The following is a 14,755-nucleotide window of genomic DNA, read 5'->3' on the forward strand; positions in this document are numbered from 1 at the left end:
TTTCAAGATTTAGAGCTCCCTTAAGCAGTTCTTGCAGTGCTGGCTTGGTAGTGGCAAATTCTCTCAGCATTTGTTTGTCTGAAAAAGACTATCTTTCCTTCATATATGAAGCTTAGTTTTGTTGGATACAAACTTCTTGGCTGGCCCAAGTGTGGTGGTTCATGCCTGTAATCCCGGCACTTTGGGAGGCCGAGGTGGGTGGATCATGAGGCCAAGAGATAGAGACCATCCTGGCCAACATGGTGAAACCCTGTCTCTACTAAAAACACAAAAAATTATCCAGGCGTGGTGGCACGCACTTGTAGTCCCAGCTACTCAAGAGGCTGAGGCAGGAGAATCGCTTGAACCTGGGAGGAGGAGGTTGCAGTGAGCCGAGATCACACCACTGCACTCCAGCCTGGTAACAGAGCAAGACTCCATCTCAAAAACAAAAGAAAGAAAAGAAAAACAAATTCTTGGCTGGTAATTGTTTCATTGGAGGCTGAAGATAGGGCCCCAATCCCTTCTAGCTTGTAGAGTTTCTGCTGAGAAATCTGCTATTAATATGATAGGTTTTCCTTTATAGGTTACCTGGTGCTTTTGTCTCACAGCTCTTAAGATTCTTTTCTTCATCTTAACTTTAGATAATGTGATGACAATCTGCCTAGGTGATGATCATTTTGCAATGATTTTCCCAGGTGTTATTTGTGCTTCTTGTACTTGGATGTCTAGGTCTCTAGCAAGACCAGGGGAGCTTTCCTTAATTATTTCCCCAAATATGTTTTCCAATCTTTTAGACGTGTTTTCTTCCTCAGGAATGCCAATTATTCTTAGGTTTTGTCGTTTAACATAATCCAAGTATTCTTGGAGGCTTTGTTCACATTTTCTTATTCTTTTTTCTTTGTCTTTTATGAATTGGGTTAATTTGAAGACCTTGTCTTTGAGCTCGAATTTCTTTTTTCTACTTGTTCAATTCTATTGCTGAGACTTTCCAGAGCATTTTGCATTTCTATAAAAATGTCCATTGTTTCCTGAAGTTTTGATTTTTTTAATGCATCTATTTCATTGAATATTTCTCCCTTCACTTCTTGTATCATTTTTAAAAATTTCCTTACTTTGGGCTTTGCCTTTCTCTGGTGCCTCCCTGATTAATTTAATAACTAACATGAATTCTTTTTCAGGTAAATCAAGGATTTCTTCTTGGTTTGGATCCATTGCTAGTGAGCTGGTGTGATTTTTTGGAGTTATTAAAGAAACTTGTTTTGTCATATTACCAAAGCTGGTTTTCTGATTTCTTCTCATTTGGGTAGACCTGTCAGAGGGAAGGTCTAGGACTGAAGGCTGTTGTTCTGATTCTTTTGTCCCACAGGGAGCTCCCTTGATGTAGCACTCTCCCACTTTTCCTATAGATGTGGCTTCCTGAGAGGTGAGCTATAGTAATTGATATCTCTCTTCTGAATCTAGCCATCTGGAAAATCTACCAGTCTCTGGGCTGGTACCGGGGCTTGTCTGCACAGAGTGCTGTGATGTGAACTATCTGTGGGAATCTCAGCTGCAGATACCAGCACAGTATTTGAGGTGTCTCCTGGGTCCTGCAGGGTCAATCTACTTCCTTCAGAGAGTCTATGGTTCCTCTCATAAAGGGAATTTTGATTGCTTTGAAGTTTTGGCAATTATAAATAAAGTTGCTATAAATATCTACATGCAGTTTTTTGTATGCATAACTTTTCAACTTTTTTTAGTAGATACCAAGAAATGAAATTGCTGGATTGTATAATAAGAATATGTTTAATTTTGTAAGAAACTCCCTGTCTTCCAAAGAAGCAGTACCATATTGCATTCCACCAGCAATGAATGAGAGTTCCTGCTGCTCCACATCCTCATCAGCATTTGGTGGTGTTAGTGCTCTGGACTTTGGCCATTCTAATATGTGTCTAGTGTATCTTATTCTTGTTATAATCAGCATTTCTCTGATGACATGTGATCTGGAGTGTCTATCTTATGCTTATTTTTCATCTGTATATTTTCTTTAATAATTTCTGTTAAGGTTTTTTACCAATTTTTAATATTGGATTGCTTCTTTTCTTATTGCTATTTTAAGAGTTCTTTGTATATTTTAAGACAGTTTCTTTTATCAGATGAATGTTTTAGAAATATTTTCTCCCAGTTTGTGCCTTGTCTTCTCATTCTCTTGACACTGTCTTTTGCATAGCAGAAGTTTTAAATTTTAATGAAGTCCAGCTTATCAACTCTGTCTTTCATAAATCATGGCTTTGCTGTTGTATCTAAAAATTCATCTCCATACTCAATGCCTTGTAGATTTTCTCCCATACTATCTTCAAAAGTTTTATACTTTTGCCTTTCACACTTAGGTCTATGATATAATTTCAGTTAATTTTTGTGAAGGGTGAAAAGTTTGTGTGTAATTTCACTTTTTTTTGCATGTGGACATTCAATTATTTCAACACTATTTGTTGAAAAGCCTATCTTTGCTCCATTGTGTTGCCTTTACTTCTTTGTCAAAGATCAGTTGACTATATATATGTTGATCTATTTCTAACCTCTATTGATCTATTCGTCTGTTATTTTTGCTAATACCACACTGTTGATTATTGTAGTTTTATAGTAAGTCTTGAAGTTATGAAGTGTCGGTCTTACAACTCTCTCCTTCTTATTCAATATTATGTTGGCTACTCTTAGTCTTTTTCTTCTCTATATGAGCCTTAGGATTTGTTTGTTGACATTTACAAAATAACTTGCAGGCCAGTGTCTTTGAGGAACATCAATGTGAAAATCCTCAATAAAATACTGGCAAATCAAATCTAGCAGCACATTAAAAACATCCACCATGATCAAGTCAACTTTGTTTCATCCCTGGGATGCAAGGCTGTTTCAACATATGCAAATCAATAATCATAATTTATTACATAAACAGAATCAAAGACAAAAACTATGTGATGATCTCAATAGATGCAGAAAAAGCATTCAATAAAATTCAACATTCCTTTATGTTAAAAACAATAAACTAGGTATTGATGGAACATGTCTCAAAATAATAAGAGCTATTTATGACAAACCCACAGGCAAATCATATTGAATGGGCAAGAGCTAGAAGCATTCCCTTTGAAAACTGGTACAAGACAAGGATGCCTTCTCTTGCCACTCCTATTCGACATGGTATTGGAAGTTCTGGCCAGGTCAATCAGGCATGAGAAAGAAATAAAGCATATTCAAATAGGAAAAGAGGAAGTCAACTTATCTCTGTTTGCAGATGACATGATTCTATATTTGGAAAACCCCATCATCTCAGCCCCAAACCTCCTTAAGCTTATAAGTAACTTCAGCAAAGTTTCAGGTTACAAAATCAATGTGTAAAAATCACTAGCATTCCTTTACACCAACAATAAACAAGCAGAGAGCCAAATCATGAATGAACTTCCATTCACAATTGCTACAACAAGAATACCTAGAAATACATCTAAGAAGGGATGTGAAGGGCCTCTTCAAGAAGAACTACAAACCACTGCTCAAGTAAATAAGAGAGGACACAAACAAACGGAAAAACATTCCATCCTCATGGGTAGGAAGAATCAGTATTGTGAAAATGTCCATATTGCCTAAAGTAATTTATGGATTCAATGCTATTCCCATCAAACTACCGTTTACATTCTTCACAGAATTAGAAAAAAACTACTTTAAATTTTATATGAAACCAAAGAACAGCTCATACACCCAAGAATATCCTCAGCAAAAAGAACAAAGCTGGAGGCATCACCCTACCTCACTTCAAACTATACTACAAGGCTACAGTGACCAAAACAGCATGGTACTGGTACCATAACAAACATATAGACCAATGGAGCAGAACAAAGACCTCAGAAATAACACCACACATCTACAACCATCTGATCTTTGATAAACCTCACAAAAACAAGCAATGGGGAAAGGATCTCCTATACAGTAAATGGTGCTGTGAAAACTGTCCAGCCATATGCAGAAAACTGAAAGTGGACCGCTTCCTTATACCTTATACAAAAATTAACTCAAGATGGATTAAAGACTTAAATGTAAACCCCAAATTCATAAAAACCCTAAAAGAAAACCTAGGCAATATCATTCAGGACACAAGCATGAGCAAAGACTTCATGACAAAAATGTCAAAAACAATTGAAACAAAAACCAAAATTGAAAAATGGGATCTAATTAAAGAGTTTCTGCACAGCAAAAGAAACTATCATCAGAGTGAACAGGCAATCTACAGAATGAGAGAAAATTTTTGCAATCTACCCATCTGACAAAGATCTAATATCCAGAATCCATAAGAAACTTAAACAAATTTGTGAGAAAAAAACAAACAACCCCACCAAAAAGTGGGCAAAGGATATGAACAGACATTTCTTAAAAGAAGACATTTACGTGGCCAACAAACATGAAAAAAAGCTCAACATCAATGATAATTAGATAAATGGAAATCAAAACCACAATGAAATTCATCTTATGCCAGTCAGAATGGCGATTATTTAAAAATTCAAGAAATAATAGGTGCTGGTGAGGCTATGGAGAAATAGGAACACTTTTACATTGTTGGTGGGAATGTGAATTAGTTCAACCATTGTGGAAGACAATATGGTGATTCCTCATGGATCTAGAACCAAGGATACCATTTGACCCAGCAATCCCATTACTGGGTATATACCCAAAGAAATATAAATCATTCCACTATAAAGATATACGCACATGTATTTTTATTGCAGCACTATTTACAATAGCAAAGACAAGGAACCAACCCAAATGCCCATCAATGATAGACTGGATAAAGAAAATGTGGAACATACTCACCATGGAACACCATGCAGCCATAAAAAGGAATGAATTCATGTCCTTTGCAGGGACATGGATGAAGCTGGAAGCCATCATCCTCAGCAAACTAACAGAGGAACAGAAAACGAAACACCACATGCTTTCACTCATAAGGGGGAGTTGAACAATAGAACACATGGACACAGAGAGGGGAACAACACACACTGGGGCTTGTTGGGGGGTGGGGATGAGGGGAGGAAAGTTAGAGGATTGGTCAGTAGGTGCAACAAATCACCATGGCACATCTATACCTACAAAACAACCCTGCACATTCTGCACATGGATCCCAGAACTTAAAGTAAAATTTAACAAAAAAGAAATATGAAAAGATAAAATAATAAATAAATTCTCTGATAATTTCAACATATTTGCCATGTCTCATTATGATGCTTGGTCTTTCTCTTAAAACTGTGATTTTGTTTTTTTGTTGTTGTTTTTTTTTTTTTTTTTTTTTTTTTGCCTTTTGATATGCCTTGCAGTTTTTTTTTTTTCTTTTTATAGCTGGACATGATATACTGGTTAAAAGATATTGCTGTAAATAGTTATTTAGTAATGTGGTGGTAAAATGTGGGGGTAGAGAGAGTGTCCTATAGTTTTATAGTTTTGTAACCACCCAATAGGTTCTTCTTGCCTGCTGCACAGTTGAAGCCAATTGACTGAGACAGAAGCATTGCAGCAGAGAAACAGTTTAATTGTCTCGAGAAAGCCAGATGGAAGGATGGGAGATTTTTCTTGAATCCTGAGAACTCAAAGGCTAGGGATTTTAAAGATAATTGTACAGGCTGGGAGTTAGGGAATGGGTGCTGACGATTAGTTGTGGATGAAATCATAGGGATGTTCAAAACTGTCTTTATGTGTTGAACGAGTTTCTGGGAAAGGGGTGGGGGAGTCATAGGACCAGTTGAGTCAGTTCCTTGGTATGAGTCACAAATCTGAGTGGAGTTAGTCACCAGAATGCAAAAGTCTGAAAAATATCTCAAAGACTAATCTTAGATTTTACAATAGTGATGTTATTTTATTTCTAGGAGCAATTAGGGAAGTTACAAATCTTGTGACCACCTGCTACATAACTCTTGAGCAGTAAGCTATTATAGAAAAGCAAGCTAGGGAATAGGCTGATAATTGTTTAACTGCACCTACATTATAGCAGAATTCAAGCCCCTTTCATAATTCCAACTTTATGGCCTTTCATTAGTCTCACAAAGATAGTTTTAGTCCCCAGAAGTGTCAGTTTTGAGAGGGACTATTATCATCCTTGCTTCAAAGTTAAACTATGAACTAAATTCCTTTTATAGTTAGCTTGGCCTACACCCAAGAATGAGCAAGGAGAGTTAGCTTGTGAGATTAGAAGCATGATGGAGTCAGTTAGGTTAGATTTCTTTCACTGTTATAATTTTTGCAAATATAGTTTTGATTTGGTCTTAGTTTTTTAGTAAGCCTTTGCCTCTGGATTGTGAGCTTCACAAGTGTTTGTTGGTTCCCTTTCTCTTAGGTTGGACAGGATGGCTAGAGTGGTCTGGAGTTGGATACTTTTCTTTCCTCAGATCACTTCAGCAGATTTAGCTTTGGTTGATAGTTTCTTCTGAGGGCAGGCCTTGATAAGAAAGACAGAATGCTCTGACATATTTCAAAATTGTTCCTTTATTCCTCCCCCTTCTGGAAGCATGAGGGAATTTTTTGTTGACATTTACTGTGAGTACTCAACAGAGCTTACAGAGGTAAAACTCACAAAAATGGAGTACCCTCCCTGTAGCAAATTTTAATTTGCCTCAGCAACTGTTTTAAATATAAGCTATACATTTTCATACCAGAAGCAGAGCACAGTCACCCTTGACACAGTTTCCAGTTCTACACCCAGCTCCAGTTCTTCAATATGGTCGATCAGTCCAGATATCTGTCTTATACAACTGCTCCCTAGTGATCAGTTCCCTATCAGACAGGTAGATGTAGCCTGCTTGAGTGGTCACATTGACTTTCTCACCCCACATAGACTGTGTGGATATGCTACAGTGACTGGCTCTCAGTCACTGTGTGACCTCCTGGAACACGTGCCTGCTTTCTTTAAACCAACCGATTAAAATTCCCTGTGGGAATACTGTTTGAATAATGTCCTAGGCCCAATAAAGGCATTAGCCCATGTTTCCCCCTTTCTCTCCCTGCCTGCCTTGACCTCCGTGTCAGTGTCCTCTGGACATGCCATAAACCATCCCCCCCTAGAACCTGTAAGTAATAAAATTTCATTTCCATCTTGTGTCTCTCCTAATCATTGGAAAGGTACTCTCTGTCCTTAAAGATCTTAAATTAAAACATCCCCCCAAAATGGGTTCCTTTATCGTTTTTGACTCAGAATTGTCTATACTGAGACTAGCAATTTTTAATTTATGGTTCAGTTTTTCCTACCCTGGCACTGGTTCCCAAAGTAATTTCCACTTGTGAGTCTCTGCTCTGGTAAGGGGTGACTTCTTATATACATCTGTCCCTCTCTTCAATCTTGAGGACAGGGTTTGCCCTATGCCATTACCTCTTTTACAGACAAAGAGTTTATGATTTTTCAGCCTGTTTAGCTTCCTACCTATTGTTAAGATGGGGTGGCAACTTCCAAATTCCTTACATGTAGAACTGGCAACCATAAGTTTATCAGGGGTTTTCTAGGGTAGTGAAATTATTCTGCATGATACTTTAATAGGGGGTACAAGAAAATATACATTTACCAAAACCATAGAACTTTGTAGCACAGAGAATGAATCTTATTGTTAATACATGTGAGGTTAAACTATAATTCAAAGGTCTGGAGAACTCCAGGATGGAATGTTAATGTGTCAAATTATCTAAGTGCATTACAACCTTATTGAAGTGAGTGGATGAAAAAGGTTCTGACCTAAGTAACTTTGGTAATGAGAGGAGTCTTTTAGACTAAAGGACAAAGGAAATGTACATAAAAACTATACTCTGACAAAGTTATTTCTTTCAGTAGTATGGGTTAACAATTCTGAAAACACTATACATCTATACTGAAATTGAACAATTAAGTAAATAGATGTGGAGGATGGAAACCAAGTTTCTCACTATTGAGAAAGATGTTACAGATAACCAAAGTAAGATGCCAGGATGACTTATGTGATAATGGGTATATATAAACATACTTAATATAGTTAAATATGGAAATATGTATATGTATATACATAAGAGTTAGTATAAATACAAGGATTAATATATACCTTACTGTATCATCTAAGGAGCCTTAAAACAATGACACACCACATGAGAAGATCTAAGAAACAAGTAGACTTAGTGTCAAGGCTTTGACTTCTAATACAATTTTCGAAGAAATAAAACAGAACTTCTTGGAATAATGAGTGATTCTAGGAATGGGGAAGAAATTGTACAATATGAGCCTGGAGTATCTTGTAATCCCGAAAATAAAAATAAAAATTGCTAAAACAAACAAACAAATAAAACAAACAAACAAAAAACCACACTGATGATAATATGCTAAAGAGACGGATATGGTTTGGACATGTCCCCACCCAAATCTCATCTTGAATTGTGGTTCCCATAATCCCCACATGTCATGAGAGGGACCTGGTGGGAGGTAATTGAATGATGGGATGGGTATCCCCCATACTATTCTCATGACCGTAAGTTCTCACAAGATCTTATGGTTTTGTAAGAGGCTTCCCCCTTTGCTTGATTCTCATTCTTCTCCTTCCTGCTGCCATGTGAAGAAGGACGTGTTTTCTTCCCCTTCCATCATGATTGTAAGTTTCCTGAGGCTTCCCCAGCCCTGCAGAACTGTAAGTCAATTAAACCTGTTTTCTTTATAAATTACTCACTCTCGGGGAATTCTTTATAGCGGCATGAGAATGGACTAATACAGAGACACAGGAGTTAATGACAGAGCTTCAAAGACCAAAGATGAAATGATCTGAGTAGCAAAATAAATAAAATGGTATTGAATTATAAATCAAAGTATACAATAATAAAATAGGGAGAGGCAACAATTCTCCCACACAAAAGAATTCCAGATAATGTATGTAAATACTCTCTCCTCACAGAAGTAGAACATAACTTTCCACCCCTTAATAGGGGCCTGTTCCTAGTGACACTTTTCCTAGGAGTACAGTTGAAAGGAATTGGGGAGTAACTCTATAGTAGGTAACATGGCAAACACTACCTCAGCCAGGGGATAAAGGTTATCATCACAGTGTAATGCATGTTGATAGTATATGCCCTTGAAATGATGTGGTGAGATCTCTGTAGTGTCCCTTTCCCAAAACCAGAACTTCAGTCTAATCATTGGAGAAATATCAGACAAATCCCAATTGATGGGCATTCTAAAAAATACATGACCAGCTTGCCTCAAAACTGTCAGGGTCATCAAAAATAAAAGGGTTCGCAAAACTATCTGTCAAGAGGAGCCTGAGGAGATGTGGTAGCTAGATGTAATGTTGTATTGTGGATGATATTCTGGAACAGAAAAAGGACATTAGCTAAAAACTAGGGACATTTGCATAAAGTACAGATTTTTATTAATAATAATGTATCACTATTTTGTTCAGTAATTGTGATAAATGTAATATACAAATGTAAGATGTTAATATTAGGTGAAACTGGTACAAGGCACGTGGAAACTTTGTGTTATGTTCTCAATTTTTCTCTGAATCTATGCTACTCCAAAATTAAAAGTTTACAAAGCATGGAAGATAGTCTACAAGATGCTTCATGACCATAAGATCCTTCATGATCCCCTGAAAAGAGATAATTAAACAAAATGAATAAGATTAAGATCCTTAAGATAAATGAGGAAATAGTATCCAAGGAAAAGAATGGAAGTACTAAAACCAGTTTAGGCAGCTGTGAAAAAGAGCCAGGATCTGTAATTTAGAAAAATATGACCTTTGTCAATTAGTTTGAATCGACTAAAAAAAATTCATAGTCACCTTCAAGTCTTCCTTGATTTACTTGCTCTGCTCAAAAACAGAAACATGGTCTTGATTGAATTCAACGTGGCAGTGTTAAGAAGTTAAAGCAGCTGAGTGTCACATGTTGTAACTTGTTCAGAATTGAGTTAAATTTGAGGAAGCTGAAAAATGGAGAATTAAATAAGGTTTGTACTAATGCTCCAAGTGCAAAAAATATTACACATAACCAAGGCTGATGTAGTGAGAAGATGGAGAGTATAGATTTTAAACATTAACCTTTGTGACTGACGATATATTCAGGTATATTGAGGAGAGAGTGGTATATATTAAATGGCTATATTAACAATAAAGCTATTAAATAAGAAAAATGTACACATTCATTCATTGCAGACATGGATCTTGCATAGATTCTTGAGATAAAACACTGAACAAGACAGATGCACTTCCCATTTTAATGGAGCTCACAGTCTAATAAAAAACTAAACAAATAATTGCATAAACAGTGTTTAACAATGACCATTAAATATGCTATGAAACTGAAGTGTTTTAGAAAAATGATAAGGTAATCACACCAACTGTGAGGGTTAGAGAAGATTTGCTGAGGAATGCAAGAAATGTGAGGAAGAAAAAAATGTTAGTACATAAAGCTGATGATTGTTTTATTGGACAATTTTAATTTGTAGAGCCTTTGGTGTGAATATCCTGTGGGATAAGTGAAAGATGTCTACATTTCCTTCAGAATTTTTGTATCAAATGAGAAATACTGAGAGTCATTTCATATCACAGGTTGGCAATATGCCAATATCAGCCCTACAGCCCTAGTATATGTGAACCCTAACTTTTTTTTTTCTTTTTTTTTTTTTTTGAGACGGAGTCTTGCTCTGTCGCCTAGGCTGGAGTGCAGTGGCGCGATGTCCGCTTACTGCAAGCTCTGCCCCACAGATATGAACCCTACCTTTTTAAAGCCTATCACCAAAATCACCCCACAAAAAAATGGAAGAATTACAGGAGCATTAGGAAAGTGAGGAAGGTAAACATTTGGACAGAGAGCCATATTAGGCATATCGCCATGGTTGTGTTTTTGTTTTCTTGAAAAGCAATGTCATTTTTCTGAAATGAGTGAGACAAGAATCTTTCTAGAAGCAGGTGCCTTGTGGGCAGAACTCTAAAGAGTCCCTTCCAGCATTTGAACACAGACGTCCTTGCTTCATCCCTGTCTTTCAATCAATGTCTTTTTTCTTGTTTCTACTATCTTTAGCTCATATTCTAGCCCAGAGCCCTGCTTGAAAAGTTCCAATTCTAGAGACTATATTATTAGAAAATGATAAAACAGGAAGTAGAAAAAATTCTAAGTATGGAGAGAAATGTTTTCTGTATAATTCTAACTCTCTCCAGCCATTAGTACCAGTTCTAAAATGGAGATAATAGCTATTGTACAGAGTTGTTTGAGAAGCACTTGAAATTGTGCATGTAAGGTGGTGAGCAGAATAAGAACTCATATGTTAGCAATGATTAAAACTATTACTGTACCATTATTATTATGCAACCATATTTTCCATTGAAAGTTATCTGTAAAAAATTGATTTCTTCTTTCCCCTAATCATTTTCTTTCCTGCTTCTCCTTTAGGTTTTCCCTGGTACTTTCTCACTTCCAAGTAAATTTAAATATTAATGACACTTCAAATGTCTTTTGGGGGAATTGCGCAGTCGTAAAATTTTTAAGGCTGCCTTTTGTCTGCCTCATTTTAGGAAAGCGCAGGGGTGAGATACACACACAACAAAATACTTCTAAATCTTCCCAAAAACTGAAACAAAAATTTATGAAACAGGTCTATTTTAAGGGATACCTTTTCCATCAAATACATATGAGATTCTGGAGCCTGTGGTATGTGTAGACAGCAGATGATCCCTGGCAAGCCTTGTTCTATGGGCCAAGTCCAAAGTTGCAAGTTAACCGGGGAGCTTGAGCTTTGTATTTGATCCATAGGAGGCCCCATAGTTAAGTTCAACTTGCTCCACAGCTGGTTACTCCTCAGGGGGAAGGTGAGATACACCTCTCTGCAGCTGGAAGATCCAGCAGAAACTTGGAGGGCTGAACCTTTCTCTGTAGGTATGGAGTAACCCATTACTCCTGGAGCAGCTGCATACATGAGGTTCAGGGGGTGATTCAGCATGGTCGACTCATGGAGTGGCATCTGGGCTGTCTGCTATCTGGTTGCCCTGGCTGGGTGAGTGAGAGTTCATATGATTCTCAGGGGCGTGTTAAGCTCATGAACATTTGATTGTAGTAATTACCTGGGAACCCCCCTGACTAATTTGTACACCAACATAGAGTGAGGGAGACCTTATTTCTAGGGAGTGATAAATGGCAACTACTTAATTGTTTGGAGAAAAGGTGGTGTAGTTTCCATTTGGCCTGGTTCGCAGTCTGTATAATCATGAGTGCATTCCAAAACAGCATCAATAATAACATTCTGTAGATAGCTAGACCCCACTCCATTGATATTTCTTATAGGCATTATTTCTTATGTATATTCTCAGGGGAAGGCTAGTATAGTATTCCTAATCTATTTTTCCCATTAGGGAAAATTAGATATATGAAAGCAATGGGAAATGTTCAAAGTCACATAATAAATGTCAATGCTAGAGGCAAAAATGAAACCCAGATGACCAGTTCCTTGGTAAACTAAATTGTATGAGAAGGAATGGTATAGGATATTGTATCTGAAGAAGTTTTTTCCCCTTAAAATGAGAATGAAGAAGGAATGGTATTGATATTTATAAGAACTTAGCACAGACCCTTGCACGTAATGCTAAGCTAACAAACACTCATTTACTTTGCTTTTCTTTGCCCCCCTTCCTTATCTGTCACCTTTGACTTTTAATCTCTGCAAAAATTATTTCAATCTCATCTCAATCTCCCAATGACACTACCTTCCCAGAAATTAAAAAAATCTTACTGTCTGACTCTTCCTACCTCCTCCCTCCTTTCTGCTCCCTTTGCTCTCCTGATCCATCCCCTACACACACTCAAGGTGACAAAGATGGCATCAGGGAAAGAGTTAACCAATCAAAGTCAACAGATGGTGAATCAGTACAGCAGATCCTAGAGAAAGAAAAGATGAGAGCTTCCTTTTTTCCTTTGCCTTTGGGAACTTGAGAAAAAGTGGGGGAAAAAAATCACTCCTATGGGTTAGTGTTTGATTTTTCACAACTTCATGTTTCTGTCATTCTTGGCTAGCCCCACCACCTGCCGGAGTCTGACCTGACAGAGTTAAGGTTAGCCTGACAGAAAGTCCTGAAAGGATGTCGAAAGAGAAGTTCGATGGTAGAACATGCTGTGCTCACAGCCAGGGTTTTCTTGCACACCTGTCCAATTAAGAATCTGGGCCCATCCTGAATAAATTACGTGGCAGCTTTTGCTTGGAAGCGAAAGGAGAAGTTGTGCCCCTGCTGGAACCAGACGCCTCCTGGGACGGTGGTAAATGCACCTGGCCCAGCGTCCGAGCAGAGTGGCACTGGTCTGCTCCATCCAGGTGTGTGGCAAGCTTCCTGCCTGCCAGAGTACACGCCACCCGGCAAGCTGCCTGCAAGTGGGCCAGAAGCTCATTTCTCAGCAGGCTGTGTGTGCTAGGAATTTGTCTTCCATGATCAGTTCTCTGCACTCATCTTCATGGTGGCTGGAATGTGTTTCTACTGGGTGATGGGGAACCCCGCACACAAACCGCCTGATTCAAATTTGAAGTAGTCGTCATTTTTAGTTGTCTTCTTCAAAAGAGGATACTTTCTCAGGTTCAATTTCCATGAATTTAGAAATGACAAAATACAAAATACAGGTACGCCATATTTTAATATTGGTGATGTCTTACGCTTCCTGGTTTGTGCCCACTTTATCATCATACCACATATTAGTGACTATATCCTTCCTTCTTTACACATACATATATATATATATATTTTTTTTTTTTTTTTTTTTTGAGACAGAGTCTCGCTCTGCCGCCCAGGCTGGAGTGCAGTGGCGCGATCTTGGCTCACTGCAAGCTCCGCCTCCCGGGTTCAAGCCATTCTCCTGCCTCAGCCTCCTGAGTAGCTGGGACTACAGGCGTCAGCCAACACGTCCGGCTAATTTGTTTGTATTTTTAGTAGAGACGGGGTTTCACCTGTTAGCCCCTTCTTTACATATTTTTAAACACACACACACACACACACACACAGAGATATCTTACTACTTGCCATTAATGAGGAGAGTACTGTGGCATCCACTTCTGGGAGTTTTCCATGATATCTATAGTTAGTCAGTGAGGGAGAGAGGACCCGGGTTGAATCCAAGTTGTGTCTACATCAGATACCCCATGTTTGCTAATGGGCTTATAGAGGGAAAACTCATCAAAAAGGAATAAACTTCAGGTACATAACCTTGACCCAGTGAAAATGCCTCAGGTGTCAGAGGGGAGCAAAGGAGTCCTAGCAAAATAGAATATCTGCTACTCAGATTTGTTCACTGGTTTAACTTTTATAAACTTAGAAAAGACAGCCGCAAGTAAGAAATGGTAAGGGCTAATTAACCCTACGTGAGAACTGAGTGCGCAGGATACCATAGCTTTGATGCCTCTTTGATGGAATGAAGCGCAGATGGAAAGTCCTCATTTCCATTTGTCAAGGAGCTTTGGCTTTGAGGCATCGGAAACCACTACACGTGACCATTTCTTCATCCACAGTGCGTTAACGACGCGTGGCTCTGGAGGCAGCAGCAAGTATGTGTGAGGACCGTGGGGATAGGGACATGGATGGCTCTGGGAGCATGTGGCAGGAGCCTCCTTGGTATGAGCCTCCACACTTGCAGAAAAGGTAGGATGATGAGACAACCCCAGGAAGCCATCTCAGTGGCAGAGTCCTTATCACGGGAGACAGTAGAGAGTGACAAGTGTCAGATGGAACTTGTGAGATAGACTGGGGATTCCCAGACATGACTGTAGGTATCCCTTCAATATCAG

The sequence above is a fragment of the Pongo pygmaeus genome, chromosome 9 (assembly GCF_028885625.2).
Source record: "Pongo pygmaeus isolate AG05252 chromosome 9, NHGRI_mPonPyg2-v2.0_pri, whole genome shotgun sequence".
NCBI classification, from domain to species: domain Eukaryota; kingdom Metazoa; phylum Chordata; class Mammalia; order Primates; family Hominidae; genus Pongo; species Pongo pygmaeus.